Consider the following 13,803-nt stretch of genomic DNA (forward strand, 5'->3'; position numbering starts at 1 on the left):
TGTTTCTCATATTTTATGCGATATATGGTCTCCCTTTTTAATGCTGTTTATTAAAATATTACCTTTCGATACAACAATTAATTATGTCAATAGGTAACTAAAAATGCTTCGGTCCTCTTCCACTAAATTTATTTAAAAATTAATAATCCTACATGTTTCGGACATATTTATGTGTAAACCTGTTTTAAAATTATTGTAAAACCTGTTTTACATAACAATTATCGTAGTGTTGTAATCATGTGATTTTAATGTTTGTGTAGATCCAGTTTTAGTCCCATTCTCATGCATCTTAATATGCCACTTTTATTCATTGTTAGTTGTTTTAACCTTTTGACCTTGCCGGAGGCACTATATCTTAAATATGTATTGACGAAAACCCTCAATTTGTATCCCTGATGATGGACATGTTATATATCCGAAACATGTAGGCGTATTAATTTTTAAATAAATTTAGTGGAGAATGACCGAAGCATTTTTATTTACCCATTGACATATTAACTCCACTGCAAGTATGGACTACTTCAATTAATTATGTGTAATATATAAGTGTCAATTAAGGGACTGCATAGTTTTAACATGGCTGCATTGTTTTGCGAACATAGATATTCAATATACTGTTCTTTTGATTCTCTGATCACCCTAACTAAGTAATTGCGGCACTGTTTGTATTTTAGATGATCATCGTTTGAGCGACTTTGCTTAAATTTGTGCATTGCGTCGTTTTTGTGCTTCGACTATCTCATAATTCAGCCAGGTAGCTGTTTTTTTTGAAACTCGAATATTTCTTACTGGAGCATGAATATCAAAAATTTTGAAAAGAGTTTTATTAAAATTTCAATTTTTTCATCAACATTATTAGTTTGAAGAATTTTAAACCAGTTGGCTAAAAGGCTTCATAGTTAAAATTTTTTTAACATCTAAATGTGATAAATTTTGCTGGAGGTTTAGGAGATTTTAATTTATATTCGATGAAAACTAACTCATGGTTAGACAAATTATCTGTTAATAATGTTCCAAAAGGAGCGACATAATCAGGTTCGCTGACAAAAACTGGGTCAATAAGGGTGCTAGTATGTTCAGTTATTCTTATTGGTTCGTTTAATGTTTGGGTTAGAGAATATGATTAAAAGCATTTATTTAAAGAATTATTAAGGTTAAAGAAGTTTATGTTTAAGTCACCCATGACGTTATCAAAGCTGTGTCTTAGAAAGTCACTCTGTGTATTATCTAGGATATTAATTAAGGTCATCGACCTTGATTATTTTTTTATATGGAAGTCCTTTACCTGGAAGTTTAATAGTACCAATTGTTGCTCTACATTGCATAAACATATTTATTAATCACCTTCCTGTTTTGCATCTTATGGCGTATGGCTTCTGCACATGGATTCTTTGCCCACAGCAAAAAACCTGTTCCTCAATACTACTGGTATTTATGAAAAATAAACTAGTCTTCTGCATATATACTGCTTATATGTTCGTCTCCTACTAGGTAGACTTCCTCCATGTCAAGTTCGCATATCAACTCATGATCTACAAAATTCAAGAGGAGTGGGGAGGTAAGCTCTCCCTGTAGACCTCCTTCATTGATATTGCCCCGAACCATTCTACGCTTTTCCATTTAGGTAGTAGTTTGCAGTATAAAATAAAGATTTTACTGATCTAGTGTCTATTAACATCTGTAGAGTTGTTCAAATTTAAGTAATATTTTTGAAATATGGTTTTAATTTTCTTTTATACGTTTTGCTGTTTTAGTTAATTAGTATTCTGACATGCATTCTTTTAGGCTAGTAATAAGATAGAAACTCTTAAATAACAAGGTTTATTAAAAAAATTATAAATAACGATACTTTCATAGATATATTTTTCACAACAAGTGCTGCTTATTCCGCAGTAATATCAGAGATTATATTATTTTAATCTCTATATCAATAGGCTCCTATTCTCCTTTGGAAGTATTGGGCTATTACTTCTTTATAAACATTTTCTTTTGTTGAACTCAGTATTTCTATCTTTTTACTCCTTTCTTTAAAATTGGTTTTTCTTATTAGACTCTTACTATACTAATTAGGAACGAAAAATAGATCACTTAATAATGTGATTTCCTCTTTAAAGAGCTCCCTACCTAAATAAAATAAAGATCATATCTAGGTTTCGTCTCAATTTTTCGATCATATAAAAGTCTTCGTCAAAAAAAACGAAATTTTTAAATGTTTAAGTACATATTATAAAGAAGGAACCTTTGAAATTATCTGATTAAAACAATTAATGTCAATCCAGAGAAACATAATAATAAAAAAAAACATGTTTATAATAGTATCGAATTAACGATATCATAAAGTGTAATAGATAGTTTTACACGCTGTGCCTCCCACATTTATTATTTACCGAGAATGGTACATGACGTATTTCGTTTGTGGTTATTTACAACTTGTTCCAGTTTCTATGTCAAGGTTTAAAATATTACTATCGAGTATATATGATTATTTCAAATTATTATAAAGTCTGGATTAAAAAATAATGCTCAGTGATGTATGTTTTGGAAAGTGTTAGAGAGTGGAAAAGTAGTAGCTAATTGTCCGACTTGCCTTGCCTTTAGTTTTAAACGACGTTTCGGATGCCATGCGTCTTCTATAGGCTTGCATATTCGCAATGCGTAAATTAAAGTTAAGCGTGAATGTACGCTTCGTCATTTTTGAAGCAACCTGTTAATGATCTAGTAATGATCCCCGTATCTTAGGATTGTATGCAGTTGGTGGGCTTGAATTTTGTGAGATGTCGATAAGCATACAACGCTCTTCTTGATTTAAAGACGTGTTATCTAATCTATTTTCTATACTAATGTGTTCTAGTTTCCAAGAGACGTTTAGTTGCTATATAGAAGGCTCCCCACTAACTGGAGGAACGCAGTTTTTGCTATTAGGATGTCTATCAGATTAAGCCATTGATACTTCTGTTCCTCGATTTAAAAACAATTCTTACACAGATTTCTTCCTGCAATTCACCTGATTTTCTTCTTATATATGGGATTGTAAATCCTACAGATTCATCCGGTGTTCGGATCTTCTTATTTCTTCTAAATTTAGCCTTCTGGATGTTAGTCTTAATAAGCCTTTTCAAAAAAGATATTCTACTCCAAAAACTTACGTCCATATTATTTCTGCCTTTATTCCAAAGGATTAAATTATCGTTCCCATCCCGAACCCAATAGTTTATAATAAATTATGCTGATTGCATATTTCTTCAAACTATTCCAAATACATATGTGCTACGTTAGGGGATAGAGGTATACCAGTTAAAAATTCCTCGTCCTGAATGTCAAACCTGTGTTTACTTGAATGTTGGAGCTACAAAAACATAACTCAAAATACTAAAACCCCCATTACTCCCTCCAGTGGCAGTGCTGCAGCAGTCCGAGTCGGAAAAGTTATCCTTGCTAAGTTTGTTTTGAGCGATGTTAATGATTTTCCGTTAATGTATGGACTTTTTATATTAAAACGGACAAATCTATTGGAAGTAACGTTTATGGGCGGAAAGTAGATCTTTAAAGTGAGCAGAATTTGGAATTTTCTATTCCCCTGAACTGCTTTAATAATACCCTAAAAGAAATTTGGACAACTGGGAGGTTGGAAAAATCCTTGGAGCTCCGTATACCCCGTCAAGACATTTGATTCTTATGAAGTTCGGTAACTCTTTACTGGTAATTTGTTGCTACGATAAGTTAATAGTTTGGGGCATATCATGTAGAAAAGTAGTGTTTCCTAAAAGGTCTGTAAAGCTTTTCTTCTATGCTCCTTCTTGAATCTTTGGAGAATCCCCTATATTATCCTTTGACTAATATTTATTTAATTTCGTTCTGATAGATCCAGTCCATCATCGAAGTCCATCTCTATCGTGGAATTACTTGGCTGGTAGAATTTTGATTATGCCTTTTTCTGTTTTAGTGGCAAATGCTGTTTCTTCTTTTTCTTCCCCTTTTCTAGGATCTCTATACCTAGACTGATGTCATATTCTTCTCTTTACCAGTTAAGTATTGAGAAACGTCTTTAGTATTATGAGGAAGTGCTTCATCTCGTGATAAAACAGGTTTGGGTAATATGCAATTATCAAGTTTGAAAAAAATTAAGATATTGATGTCCTGAGACCTCCTCACTAAAAGTCAAAGGCATTACTTTTTTAAACCGACTTTTAACCAAATAAATACATTTAAAAAAAAAATTACCGTCGTTCTCTCGTAGGTGCCTCAAATACCAGTTGCAGTGGACCCTAATAATGTTAGCAACCGCAGCTACGGCACGAGTCATGCCACGAGGATTCACGTGATGACGTAGCGGAGCTTATGACAAATGGTTAGCTACTCAATAGCTTCAAAAATGTCTGTCCAATATAAATACCCATTAGATTCACATTTCTTAAGCAAAAAATTACCCGTTGTTGATTTTGCGACGTCGGCCCATTTATATGAAATTTATTCCGATAAAAGATAATTTTAAAACCAATTTCCTTAAGAAACAGACGGTAAAAAACAGCTTTGCTGCAGTCAGAATATACAACTACCCTTGCCTAAAATGCAAGTCGTTAGTACGTTGTCCTTAAGGGGGACGAACTCAATTTATTTATTGAATCAACGGAATGAAGATCAGGCAGTCAATGGGAAACCATATGATTATATTCACTTGATTACATCATGTCAGAAAGTCACCAATCAGCTAAAAACACTCTCTGCGACCCAAGTAGCAACCGACTCTTAATCGATTTCGGGACATTGGTTAGTGTGAAAGATGCGACCGGGCATGACGATGTAACCAGGCAGCAACCACGACTACAAGAAGCCACTGTAATGTCCGAAATCAGATTCATCTAGAACATGGAACCTCCAGGCCTCCTCCGTATCGGGAAATTACACATTCTGGAAAAAGAGATCTTTAGAGAAACCATATCTTTATGCGGGATGTCAGAGACATATTGGAAAGGAAATGGTAATTTCTACACAGCTGACCACACTATCTACATATCGGGAACAAATGATACTGCAAAAATAGAGTCGCATTATTGGTTAACAAGAAGTACACCAAGTATGTGGAGCGACGATGCCATCAGCGATAGATTAATCAGGATATTATTTAACTCCAAACTTCGTTTTGTATTTCAAATCTTCGTATTGTATATGAAAGCTGAATATGAAAAACTAGAAAGAGGAATTTCGAACATACCGCAAAAGGACATCCTAAATCTAACTGGCGATTTCAATGCCAAAATAGGGAACACCAGGAACGATGACCACATTCTAGAAAAATAGACTGGATGTAAGAAATTAACGCGGTGAACGACCTTTCCAGTTACGGGCGGATATGACCATCTCAAATACAACATTCAAACATCATCCTCGACGTCTTTTAACATGGACATCATCTTCAGGCCTAATATAAATACCAGATGGACTATACTTTTATAAGAACGCGTTGGCGGATATCAGTCACAAACACTTACATTCGACCTACCGCGATATGCAGTTCTGACCACAAACACCTAAAGTCTAGCCTTGCCATAAAACTAAAGATTTTCATTCTCTTCAAGCTTGCTAAATTTTTAGCAGTCACCCGAAGACAGAGTTTTACAAGAAATACTGGGAACTTTCTATCCTGCGCTGACTGGAGAAGACTCAGATCAAACGAGGGAAGCGATCAAAACCTGGATCGTGTCTGGTGTGAACAAAACCACGAATCCAAAGCCGATAAAGAAAAAAAACACTGAAAGACGGAAACAACAATCGGCCCAATAGACTATAGTCCTGGCCAAAACTACTACACCGGAGAATAAGAGAGCTCTTAAAAAAGAACTTCCTGAACATAAATCCTGCAAAAATCAAGAACTTAAAAAACATGCAAATGGGAACAAATCTCCTGAATTATATGATACAGTCAAATATCTGTCCGGTGACTAAGCCGCAGATACAATTATTAAAAAATGACAACGGAGAGATAATTACAAATGCCAACAACATAGCAGAAGTATGGGGGCAAGAGTGCGAAGAACTTTTTTCTACTGATAAAACCGAAGACCATGGTTTACCCAAAATTGGTGAAGTAGAAAAAGAGCCTCCAATCTTAAAAGCGGAAGTAGAAAAAGCCATTAAACACCTGGTGATGGTGGCATACCCGCCGAAACAATAGAAGCTATGGGCGACATTGGTGCTGATACAATCTAACTGTGTGTTAAAATCTGGCAAATAAATTTAATGTAAAAGCTCATTTGTGCTTTGTCGACTACAGCTGTACAGCAAGACATTCGACTGTATAAAATGGAAGAACTTGGCTTATTTTAGAAAAAATAGGAGTACCAAAACCACAGATGTAAAAAACTCCGTGCGGAGCTATTTACATCTGTGCCAAAACATGATTATTTTGCTTAAAAATCTCTACAACAGTTTCGGGAAGGTGAAAGTCAACAACACGTTAAGTCTTTTAGTCCAAAGTGCGGTGTAAGACAGGGCTGTATTGTCACCGATATTCTTCAATATATACGGAGACTATATAATAAGAAAAGTTCTACAAGGATGGCGAGGGGGAATAACCGTAGGAGGAAAATAATTACTAACCTCAGATATACAGATGACACCTTAATACTACCTCGTACGGGAGAAGAACTAACGGAAATCATGAGAAAGTTGGATAGGATTAGCAGAGGTCTTACGTTAAACAAAAAGAAGGGGAAAATTATGATAATAGACCGCAACCCTGGCAATGTTAGATAGATCAATGGTTTTGAAGTAATAGAGAAATTTAACTATTTAGGATCACTTTTCAGAAATAACGTAAGGCACGTAACTCAACAATAAACATAATTCGAATATGGAACGACTGCAGTATCTCAGTACAAAAAACTGAAATTATTTAACTCCTTGATATCTCTTATTGCCACATATATCTCCTGAGACCTGGACTTTAAAAATAACCGAGAGAGATAGAGAGAGAGAGTTAATTAGGGTAGAATTTTATCATAGATTTAAACCCAAGTACACAGATGTAAATAGCTCCGCACTCCCCACACGTGCAGAGCTATTTACATCTGTGCCCAAGTATATAAGTCTATGGATGGAAATCAAATTCCAATGATCTTAGATTTATAGGATTTTTTTGAGGAACCATCTACATTTAACAAGCTTAAACTATGGAAAAGAACGACTAAACTAAATAAATGTTAAAAAAGAAATAATGAAAAGCATTTTCCAAGGAAATTTAATATCTGCAATTAGTGTAGGGTTCTACATCTGCCCTCTCTGTCCGTTTGACATAATATAAGGTATCTTTGTTTAATGAGGTTAGGAGGTTAACGTGTTAAATAAGTTAATAAAGACTTTAGAATAATAAGTAGGTGCTGTAAGAGTAGTATTAGTCTATGCGCATACGTGTGTTCGTATAAAGTTGTCGTGCCATAAGGGTGTTGAATAAAGAAGTTCTTTCCATACTAATCGGGAGTTTCATTAAGTGGTCCGGATTCATCCCGAGCACCTTTGGTTTGATATTATATTAATAGGAAATTGAGCATATCTGGGGCGACCAGCGATCCAAACTGGTGACCCTAAGATCTATATTAGAGACACTAAGGGCGCCATCTCTATGGGCGGGTACTACATCACACTGCGCAACAAACTAATCGCCTGTAAGAGTTTACTAATGCAACATCTATTACCTGAGGGGAAACTAGCTGAAACCAAGAACTTAATAAATTTACCTGGACTGCCAATTCAATGAAAAGTAAATGACCACTACTAGAGGCTCGCCATTTTGCGTGATTGTGTCCCTTCGATGTTGGTCACTCTAACAAATTTCAGTTGTGCCAATTGTAGGGAAACAAAACAATTTAAGTTTTAAGAGGTTATGTTTACAAAAATACAAAATAGAAAGTTACATTTAGTTAAGAATTTAAGATAGTTGCGTTAGATCTGTGATTTTTCTTGCACTTTTTTAAGAATTTCGTTAAAATTTATGAAAGAAAGTAATCCTCACCTAAAATGAGACAAAGTTTCAATTAACTTGTGATAGATGCATGCACTTACTAAAATATTTGTTTTATTATTCTGATAATCTTGAGTCTTATAAATCTAAACTTAAACTACAAAAAAATCAAAATATAGATGATTTTATGAGGGTTTGTAATTAGCAATTCACAATAATTCAATTTTGAGAAGCAGTGAACCAAATACGTTTAAATAAGGATGGTGATACATTATCCACGTATTAAGTAAGGAGGAAGCTATATTGCCTGTTCACAAAATATCCCCCCCTAGAAGAAACTCTCAAACGTTCAAGAATTGGACTGATTACAGCGCCACCTTTTGACTGACCGCACCACTACGTTGCTTTATGGCGGGCGCGGAAATTTAAAGGTGATGTTATTTTTGCTTTTCTGATAATTTTTACATTAAAGTTATCAAATATGTAAATTTTTTTGCAATTTTTCTGTTAAGACAAAGATTAAAACAAAAAAATTGCAAATCATATATATTAGTAACTCTAAAGTAAAAATCATCATACAGAAACAGTAGAAGGTATAAAAAAAACACACAAAAACATTGAAAACAAACATTTAAAAGTTTATTACCAAAACAAGATTAACTTATTATATATCTTACTAAGAAATACTTAAAGTTAGTTACATACTTAGTTTATTAACAAAACTACTATTAATAAACAATTTACAAAATATTCTTATAAATGAATTTTAAATATTTGTACATTTTATTTTTAAAAGTGCTTACTTGGCCATTTATATCCATTATATCCAACGAATTTAAAAATATTCATATGAAGTACACATGAAACCGTTCATAGAATGGTAATTTGAGGTTGCTTAACATATGTTTGGTGCTTAGTTAGCATAAGCCACCAGCCACCAGCTATATAGTTTAGTTGGGCGACTGGAAATTACCATTCTCAAAACGGTTTTATCAAAGCATGGGTATAAACCCGTGCCTCCCCCCCCCCCCTCCAGCAAGTGTTCTAAAACAAATTAAAAGCTGGATTTTTGCACAACCATTTTCAATTTTTTCACAAGTGTTCTGATCCAATTTACTGGATCCCAAACCCAGCATAGAATATTTAAAAATTGGTTTCTAGCTTACCATGTGATTGAAATTTATTCTGACTGATGGTCGTGCATGAACTATCTGCTTTTGAAGAACCAGGTAAGCAATCCACTTCGAGTACTTGCAACTCTTCAGTAAAATCTTGTACAGACAACTGCAAAAGTGGTTGTATTGGTGGTTAATTACATTCTTGGTGTTGTGGTATAATAATGGTGCGCAATAATTAATTTTTTTTACCTGCTTCATTAGTAAGAAATAGAACTGGCACTGGATCTGGCTTAAGCCCCCGCCTTGAGCCATATTGCCTTTGTTCAGGCAGAAAATTTCTCTCACACACAACACAATTTTGGTATAAAGTATCAAAAGGCATTGTCATAAGCTTCGGATTGTTAACTTTTTTCAGCCACTCATCAATCCAATATTTATGGTTTTTATTGGAAAAACGAAAAACGACTGCCATCTTTATTGCAGCAACCCGGTACACAACATTTTTTTTTTGAGGTCTTTTTTCACCAGCAAAATACATGGCTATTCTTTAACTCCCAAAAAAACGGTAAATACACACAAAAAGTAACTTTCAATAAGCAGTTAAATCCTTTAAAAAAAACACCACTCCTATAACAAAGAAAATAATCAATATGGCGGACTGAGTGGCGAACTTACGCTTTACGATGACTACAGGAGGTTAGACCTGTAAATCTTTTACCAACTGTAGATAAGATCTTAGAGACTATAATTTGTAATCAATTGAGGGATTATCTTGAGAAAAATCATTTGTTGTTTGAGGGACAATCAGGATTCAGAAGTCAACATTCCTGCGAATCTGCAATCCAGTATGTATGTACAAATTGGAGAGAGAAAATGAACAATGGTGAAATAGTTCTTGGTGTATTCGTAGATCTTAAGCGTGCGTTCGAAACCATTGATCGAAGAATTCTTTTAAAGAAAATGAGGCTTTATGGTATTGATGATTATGCTCTAAGTTGGATTGATAATTATCTAAAGGACAGGTTTCAAAGGACAAAAATAGGACATAGGGTATCTCAAAAAAAGGAAAGTGTACTGGGTGTACCCCAAGGAAGTGTTTTGGGGCCCTTATTGTTTATTCTTTACATAAATGACCTGAATAGGATATTAAATAGATGTTTTATACACTTATTTGCAGACGATACCCTCATATCCGTCTCTGGAAAAGATTATTTAGAAATTGTAAATATATTAAATAGTGAGCTTAATGTGTTGTATGATTGGTTATGTAAAAATAGATTAAAACTGAATTCTTTAAAGATTAAATGTATGGTAGTAGGATCAGTAACAAAATGTAAATATTTTTTCGATTTAGGATTGTCTTTGTTCATAAATGGTTCACCTATAGAGTTTGTAACTGAAATTAAATATTTAGGTGTAATCCTTGATCCGCAATTAAATTTTTCAAGTCATGTAAATTATTTATGTAAGAAAATAGGAAAAAAGTAGGGTTTTTTAATAGAATATCGTATGTTGTTTCTAAATGGTCAAAAATGTTAATTTACAAAACTATAATTTTACCTCACTTCACGTATTGTAGTTCATTATTGATTTCTTGCAACAAAGAAGAGATACAAAAATTACAAATACAGCAAAATAAAATAATGCGTGTATTATTGAATTGTAGCAAATATGTGCCGACTAAAGACATGTTAAATTCTTTAAATTGGTTAAATGTTGATCAAAACATAAAAAAAGCAAATCTTTCTATTGTATATAAAATTGAAAATAACTTATTGCCAGGGTATCTCAACGTTTCTTTAAAAAGAAGAGTACAATTCCATAACTATAACATTAGATCTAAGCAAAACTTTAACATTAGGCAGGTAACGACATCCGCGTTACAAAAAACTTTGTTTTACGAGGGACTGTGCATGTTTAATAAGTTGCCTGAGGAGGTAAAGAATGCACCAAGTGTACATATGTTTAATAGGGGACTATTTGTTTATTTACGCAATCAAAATTGATTTTTTGTTTTCTGCTAAGTAGATATAAGTAGCCAAGTGCTAAATAAAAAGATTATTTATTATTTATTTATATTACAGCGCTCCCTGGCGACTGACTGCATAAGTCTTCATTATTTCACGGGAATGCGCATTTAAGTGAAATTTCTAAAGGGGGATATTGTATTAGTGTTGGGACAAACCTGCTATTTTCGCATAGCAAATGCTTTTGCTAATGCGAATCAAAAATAGCAGTCGAAAATAGCTGCTATTTAATAGCAGGTGCTATTTGAGTTTTATTCGATACGTGTACATGTCGTACATAGCTAGTCCTAGCTGTAAACAGTGTAAAATGTGTAAACTTTAAACTGTAAAATACTGTAAAAAGCCATGAGCGAATTTGCAAAAGGAACAATTATTATAAACTATAAACAGACCGAGTGGACAAAGAAACATCGCTAAAAGCTTTTATTTTTATTCCTTAATTTTTAAAATATTAAAAGCCGACTTTTTTCCGATAACGCTATCGCCGACTCCGCACCATAAACGCCGCTGCAACCAACGAGGCACCAGACAATCAGCTGCCGAGGTGCCTGCGTAAAAAAATTCAGTTGCTATTTTAATAGCAGCGATTCTTAAACTCATAGCAGATAGCAGTTGCTACTAAACCAAATAGCAGTGAAAAAGTAGCAGACTGCTAAATAGCAACCCAACACTACCACCCTATCCTACTTCTGGGTTAGGGCATAAATTTGTCGCCACTGAGGTAACTTATCTACCAACAAGCAATTGGTAACCTTTTTTTTTAATATTTTAATTTTTTTATTAGTTACTTTTTTAAATAACGTGACAAATTTCATGGCACCCAACGTGGGATCCTAGTAAGTCCCGTAAGGCAGTTATCGACAGAGATATAAAGATACACAAGAAGCAACAAAATGTGTTACGAAAATGTCGAGGCACTCAACTACCGGCAACCAGAAGAAAAGTGAATCTTGCCACGCGGTCGAAGAAATGCCAATGTCAAAGTTATTGTATGTGCCTGTTGCAGACGATATACCCAAGCGTCGTTTACAAATCGCCAAAAACTAGGCAACTCGCCATACTCACACGTCAAACGTCGTCAACTTCATTACCTTTGTTTAATATATTTTTTGTTGGCAACACTAAAAATGTTCAGAGTGACCAACATCAAAAGGACACAACCACTATAAAAATGGCGGCCACTAGGCTTGAGCTAAGTCGTGAATTTGAATTCACAGGTATAACTGTTAACGCGATTTTCTATTCACTGTGAATATAACCTGTGAACGTGAATTCACGATTGATCGCCGGTGGGCGAGAACTTTTCGTGTAGTTTAATATCATGGCAGTGAATTCGCATAATAATAAGAAAAGTATTACTATTCTGTGTTTATTATGTTAAGGATAGTTCATACCCAGATACAAATATTAAGGGGGCTAAAAGTAAATAAAAATTGGAGACAATATCATTCACAATGAGTCATTGTTGTCATATTTGAAGAAAAATATATATTTTCATAGACATTTTTAAAGCTAATATAAGCTAATAATAAAAAAATTGTGTTTAAAAGTTAAATAATGATAAAAAACAAACATATTTTAATATTCGACCTTCCTCAGAAATAGATAAATTAAAATATTCTTTCATAATAAGAATCCAGTAAAAAAAACTCAATAAGCATGACAATATAAAATATAATATATGTACAATAAAAATAATTTATAAAAAATAATTTTTCTTTCGTTTTTCCCCACAAACGAGAGGGACGGATGGATAGACGATGGGAGTTGGATAGTCTGTTTAACGACGGCCAATCGCTGATGAATGAATTACTTCTTTCGGTTAATTTCAACGCGCATTCGTTTGTCTGAATGTGAACGCGCCGCCTTTCTCATTCACATTTTAACATTTCACAGTTTATTTTTAAGTTGTCATTAAGTCGTGAATGTGATTTTTTATTCACAGTGAATGATTCACACGTAGTGAAATTTAACTCAACCCTAGCGGCCACCAGGCAGTGGTCATTTTTGGGTATCGTGGCCATATGCATTAGCAGTCCATGTATATTTATTAAGTTGGTGGCTGAAACAGACACACAACGTGCGTCCTTAAGACGGATGTGTTAGTGACGTGGCCGAAGGCATATGTCAAGAAATCTTTGGGCATTAAGTATACACTCTGCTTTTTTATGTAAGATTCCATTTTAACGGAAAATTCTGAAAGAACCTTAACTTTAAAGAACTGTAATGTCTAATTCTTACAATAAACGAATATTTTTTCCTTTCATTTTCATCGGTCACGGTGCGATTCAAAAAGAAAAAAATGGGTTTGATTTTTCAATAATAGTTTTGATTAGTATGAAAGTATGTGATACTAAATTATTCTCAAAAGTGCTGCTTTTTAAAATGCCAATAAGCCACCCTCGTTTACGAGTAATGTCTAGAAATATGAATTTTTACGCTTTACATCCTTTTTAAAAAAGATAAAATAATCGCGAGGTGAGACGATGCATAGAGCTCGTAGAACAATTCCTCGGTGAAACACGTGTGAACTTATAGAATATACTAAATTTTATAATTTCCAATCTTTTTCTTTGCTAAACCCGACACTTCCGCGATGGGTTTATGCAATTTCTTAACAAAAGGAAACAATAAAAAACATGCTTTCCTCAGTTTTCAGCCTCAGAAGAACAAGTCTTAAATAGTAGGAAATACTCTTAAA

At 33.9% G+C, this 13,803-nt stretch overlaps 1 long non-coding RNA gene across 1 annotated transcript; it reads left to right on the forward strand.

Moving 5' to 3' along the window:
* The first annotated feature begins 11,425 nt into the window (after positions 1-11,425).
* On the forward strand, positions 11,426-12,545 carry LOC126735619 (uncharacterized). The gene is made up of 2 exons (XR_007660478.1): positions 11,426-11,823; positions 11,887-12,545. It is a non-coding gene; the product is annotated as an uncharacterized LOC126735619 (long non-coding RNA).
* The last annotated feature ends 1,258 nt before the right edge of the window (positions 12,546-13,803 follow it).

Source organism: Anthonomus grandis, chromosome 4 (genome assembly GCF_022605725.1).
Source record: "Anthonomus grandis grandis chromosome 4, icAntGran1.3, whole genome shotgun sequence".
Classification (NCBI taxonomy): Eukaryota; Metazoa; Arthropoda; class Insecta; order Coleoptera; family Curculionidae; genus Anthonomus; species Anthonomus grandis.